Consider the following 5685-nt stretch of genomic DNA (forward strand, 5'->3'; position numbering starts at 1 on the left):
GGTACAGAATCTGCCTGCCAATGTAAGAGACATAGGAGATGGGGTTAGGAAGATTTTCTGGAGGAGGAAATGACAACCCACTCCAGTATTTTTGCTTGAAAAGTCTCATGGACAGAGAAGCATGGTGGGCTACAGTCCATGGGATCACAAAGAGTCAGACATGAGCACATATACAAACACACACACAATTAGGTGTATGAGTACTTACTGGGGACATGAGGCTATAAGCAATGTGACAAGAAAATAGTAACTTTTCACCGTCATGGAGCTGCGTTTGGCAAGTGGTGTTAGACTCTGGCTATCTGTAACTGGGTGGAGATTGTGATGGCCTTTTCTGTATTTTTTATTTTCACAGTGTCAATTACATGTGGCAAAATGCTGAAGTCCTAAATATATTATTATATTTTTTGTAAATGTGGTCATGCTGCTGCTGCTGCTGCTAAGTTGCTTCAGTCATGTCCGACTCTGCGACCCCATAGACAGCAGCCCATCAGGCTCCCCCGTCCCTGGGATTCTCCAGGCAAGAACACTGGAGTGGGTTGCCATTTCCTTCTCCAATGCATGAAAGTGAAAAGTGAAAGTGAAGTCACTCAGTCGTGTCCGACTCTTAGAGACCTCATGGACTGCAGCCTACCAGGCTCCTCCATCCATGGGATTTTCCAGGCAAGAGTATTGGAGTGGGGTGCCATTGCCTTCTCCGAAATGTGGTCATATCTGCTTTATATTCTGTTAGAGTTTTTCCTATATTCAATTACTATTTATTTTGTTGTGCTATTACACACTTACACTCTCTTTTTCTGTTATTGTCATTTTCTATGTCTTCATCAATAGTTTGTATTAGAGGCTATAATGGGGCTGGAATCAAATGTCACTTTAATATGAAATTTAAAATTTCAGAACTGAACTATTAGGTCTTATTTCATGATCTGGCACAATTTTATTTTGATGAAGTGTATAATTAAAGATTAATGAATTATTTTTGAAGTCTGAACCAAGGGTTTATCTAATTTGTTTAACAATGGGCAAATTTTTACACATGACTGGAAGTTTGTAAATGAGGGTGAAAAAAAAACACTGTTTTGGGTCAATTTCCAAAACTGAGTTGACTTTATAATAATAATTTTTGCAGCACAGTTTTAGAACATATCTTCAACCTCATGCAAATTGGTATATTTGTGCACATTGATTTTTTAATATGTCATATATTGGATATAAAACTACTCATGTAGTTTCTTATTTTTATACCTTTTTATTACTAGAAGTTGTTTGAAATTACGAAAGGTAAATGACGAACCATACAACAAGACACATAGAGTTTATTCTTCCAGGACTGACAGATAATTCTCCATTACAGATAGTAATTTTTTGTTTCTGCTTCTAAATTAGATGTTGAATGTGACTGGAGACTTAACCATCATTGCCCTCACTCTGTTGGATTCCCATCTCAAGACCCCAATGTATATCTTCCTCCGTAATTTCTCTTTCCTGGAAATTTCATTCAAAAGTGCTTGCACCCCCAGATTCCTAATCACCACTGTAACCAGAGAAAATATGATTTCTTATATTGGTTGTATGTCTCAGTTGTTTTTCTACATATTCTTGGAAGTTACAGAATTTTTCCTGCTGGGGGCTAATCCTATGACCTGTTGCCATTTGCAAGCCTTTGCATTATACATCCATCATGAGCAGCACAATCTGTCATCAGCTGGTACTCAGTTCTTGGGTAACTGGCATCCTGGTCATTTTCCCTCCAGTGATTTTGGTTCTTCACCTGGATTTCTGTGATTCAAATGTCATTGACCATTTCATTTGTGATATTTCTCCTACCCTACAACTTTCTTTCTCAGACACACATTTACTAGAAACGGTGGTATGTTTATTAGATGTGGTGACCCTCCGGATCACATTGCTATTGGTAATTCTTTCTTATGCTTACATCATCAAGACAATTATAAATTTACCCTTTAGCTCAACAACAAAAACATTCATTTTTACTTGCTCTTTGCATAAGATTGTTGTATGCATCAGTTATTGTAGTTGTATATTTATTTATTAGGTTGTTGCAAAAGTATTTGTGGTTTTGTATTGATGAACATTGCTGTTTGATATTGGAATATACTCTTAAATAAATGTGGTTATGTTATACAATATTTTAATGCACATTTCTCACTTCATATCTTTTGGCTAATGACATTACTTGCTGTGTATTTTATATTTATTTTAGACTAAGAAAACGATTTTAGACAAAAAGCACATTTGAAAAATTTTTTTATTCGAGTTTAAAATGAGTCATAAAGCAGGGACACAACTTGCAACATCAACAACGCATTTGGCCCAGGAACTGCTAATGAACATACAGTGAAGTGGTAGTTCAAGATATTCTGCAAAGGAGACAAGAGTCTTGAAGAAGGAGAACATCGTGGCCAGCCACTGGAAATTGACAACGACCAATTCAGAGAATCATCAATGCTGATCCTCTTACAACTACCCGAGAAGTTATTGAAGAACTCAATGTCACCCATTCTGTGATCATTTGGCATTTGAAGCAAATTGGAAAGGTGAAAAGCTTGGTAAATGGGTTCCTCATGAGCTGACCGAAATTCAAAATATTGTTGTTTTGAAGTGTCGTCTTCTCTTACTCTATGCAACAAACAATGAATGATTTCTTGATCAGATTGTAACATGGGACAAAAAGTGGATTATATATGGCCACCAGCAATGACCAATTCAGTGACTGGACTGAGAAGAAACTCCAAAGTACTTTCCAAAGCCAAACTCAAACTTGCACCAAAAAAGGTCATGGTCACTGTTTGGTGGTCTGCTGCCTATCAGATCCACTACAGCTTTCTGAATCCTGGTGAAATTGTTACATCTGAGAAGTATGCTCAGCAAATTGATGAGATGCAGATGAAAACCACAGTTTTTCAACAGAATAGGCCCAATTCTCCACAACAATGCCGGACTGCAGGTCACACAACCATTTTTAAAAATGAATAAATTGGGCTAATGAAGTTTTGCTTCATCCGCCATATTCACCTGACTGCTCACCAACCGACCACCACTGCTTCAAGCATCTAGGTAACTTTTTGTAGGGAAAATGTTTCCACAACCAGTGGGAGGCAGAAAATGCTTTCCAAGAGTTTGTCAAATTCCAAAGGGTGAATTTTTATGCTACAGGAATAAACAAACTTGTTTCTCATTGCTAAAGATGTGTTGATTGTAATGGTTCCTATTTTGATTAATAAAGATGTGTTTGAGCCTCATTATGAAGATTTAAAATTCACGGCCTGAAACTGCAATTACTTTGTTTTACCAACCTAATATGTGAAGCCCTCAGAAAATGGAAGGATCAGTTTAAGCAAGGGAGCAGCTGTGCTCAATATTTCAATTGCCCCTTGTTGAACCTATCTTTTTTTTGTTTTTTGTTTTTAAATAATATGAGGAACCAGTAAGTTAAATAAACCTTCAGAGATGTATCTAGAAAGATATTTTCTGCTTCAGAGAAGTAATACTATTTATTGAAATAATAAACTGAAAGCATAAAATGAACATTTAACAAAAGCTATTTTGACTCTTCTAGTTTAAGAACTGATCTCTAATATTCAATTTTCTAGATCACTTTAGTAAACCTGAGCTTATAAATACTTTGCATATTATTAATATATGTCTAAATTTACCTTTCTATTATTCAATATGAAACATTTTTGTGTTAGAAATATAAAATTGCAGAATTTAATTCCTCTAATAGCATGTTAGAAGAAAATGAATGAAGGGATTTGGTTGTATTATAGAACATAAATTTTTAGAATACTATGTTTGTTAGACACATATGAACAAAGACAGTGGAGGTGCAGGAATTCCAGTTGAGCTATTTCAAATCCTGAAGGGTGATGCTGTGAAAGTGCCAGCAAATTTGGAAAACTCTGCAGTGGCCACAGACTGGAAAAGGTCAGTTTTCATTCCACTCCCAAAGAAATGCAATGCCAAAGAATGCTAAAACTACCACACAATTGCTCTCATCTCACACACTAGCAAAGTAATGTTCAAAATTCTCCAAGCCAGGCTTCAACAGTATTTGAACTGTGAACTTCCAGATGTTAAAGCTGGATTTAGAAAAGCCAGAGGAACCAGAGATCAAATTGTCAACATCCGCTGGATCATGGAAAAAGCAAAAGAGTTCCAGAAAAACATCTACCTTTGTTTTATTGACTGTGCCAAAGCCTTTGACTGTGTGGATCACAACAAACTGTGGAAAATTCTGAAAGAGATGGGATTACCAGACCACCTGACCTGCCTCCTGAGAAATCTGTAAGCAGGTCAAGAAGCAACAGTTAGAACTGGACATGGAACAACAGACTGGTTCCAAATCAGGAGAGGAGTACGTCAAGACTGTGTATTGTCACCCTGCTTATTTAACTTATATGCAGAGTAAATCATGCGAAATGCCAGGCTGGATGAAACACAAGTTGGAATCAAGATTGCCGGGAGAAACCTCAGATATGCAGATGACACCACACTTATGGCAGAAAGTGAAGAACTAAAGAGCTTCTTGATGAAAGTGAAAGAGGAGAGTGAAAAAGTTGGTTTAAAGCTCAACCTTTAGAAAACTGAGATCATGGCATCTGGTCCCATCACTTCATGGCAAGATGGGGAACCAATAGAAACAGTGAGAGTTTATTTTTTTGGGTCCTAAAATCACTGCAGATGGTGACTGCAGCCATGAAATTAAAAGATGCTTGCTCCTTGGAAGAAAAGCTATGACCAACCTAGACAGCACATTAAAAAGGAGAGACATTAATTTGCCAACAAGCGTCCATCTAGTCAAAGCTGTTTTTTTCCAGTGGTCATGTATGCATGTGAGAGTTGGACTATAAAGAAAGCTGAGGGCCAAAGAATTGATGCTTTTGAACTGTGGTGTTGGAGAAGACTCTTGAGAGTCCCTTGGACTGCAAGGAGATCCAACCATTCCATCCTAAAGGAAATCAGTCCAGAATATTCATTGGAAAGACTGAGGCTCAAGCTGAAACTGCAATACTTTGGCCACCTGATGCAAAGAACTGACTCATTGGAAAAGACCCTGATGCTAGGAAATATTGAAGGCAGGAGGAGAAGGAGACGACAGAGAATGAAGTGGATGGATGGTATCACCAATGCGATGGACATGAGTTTGCGCAAGCTCTAGGAGTTGGTGTTGGGCAGGGAAGTCTGGTGTACTGCAGTCCATGGGGTTGCAAAGAGTCAGACATGACTGAGCAATTGAAATGAACTGACCTTGATTCATTTAAAAGCCATATTTTAAAAAATTCTTAAATTGAATTTTGTCATTATTAAATAAGCTTAATATGCTCCAAGAGACCTTATTCTTTAAAAGTGTAATATACATAATTATTTTGTAAGTGATTCTTTGAAAAATAAATTTTAAACATTTTGAAAAAGAATACTTTCCAGTATTTAAATGGAAAGATTGTAGATTAATAATTTCAGTTATATAGCAAAGTGATCTATACATATTTTTTCCTTTTTTGTTTCTTTCCCCTTATAGATTATTTCTGTTTATTTTCCCTATGCATGCATGCTAAGTTGCTTCAGTCATGTCCAACTGTTTGTGATGGACTATAGCCCACCACACTCCTCTGTTCATGGGATTCTCTAGGTAAGAATACTGGAGAGGGTTGCCATGTCCTC

General features: G+C 37.0%; 1 pseudogene; it reads left to right on the forward strand.

The window, feature by feature from the left end:
• The first annotated feature begins 1285 nt into the window (after positions 1-1285).
• LOC128048936 (olfactory receptor 6C70-like) lies at positions 1286-3509 on the forward strand (annotated as a pseudogene).
• Positions 3510-5685: the final 2176 nt, after the last annotated feature.

This window comes from Budorcas taxicolor, chromosome 5 (genome assembly GCF_023091745.1).
Source record: "Budorcas taxicolor isolate Tak-1 chromosome 5, Takin1.1, whole genome shotgun sequence".
NCBI classification, from domain to species: Eukaryota; Metazoa; Chordata; class Mammalia; order Artiodactyla; family Bovidae; genus Budorcas; species Budorcas taxicolor.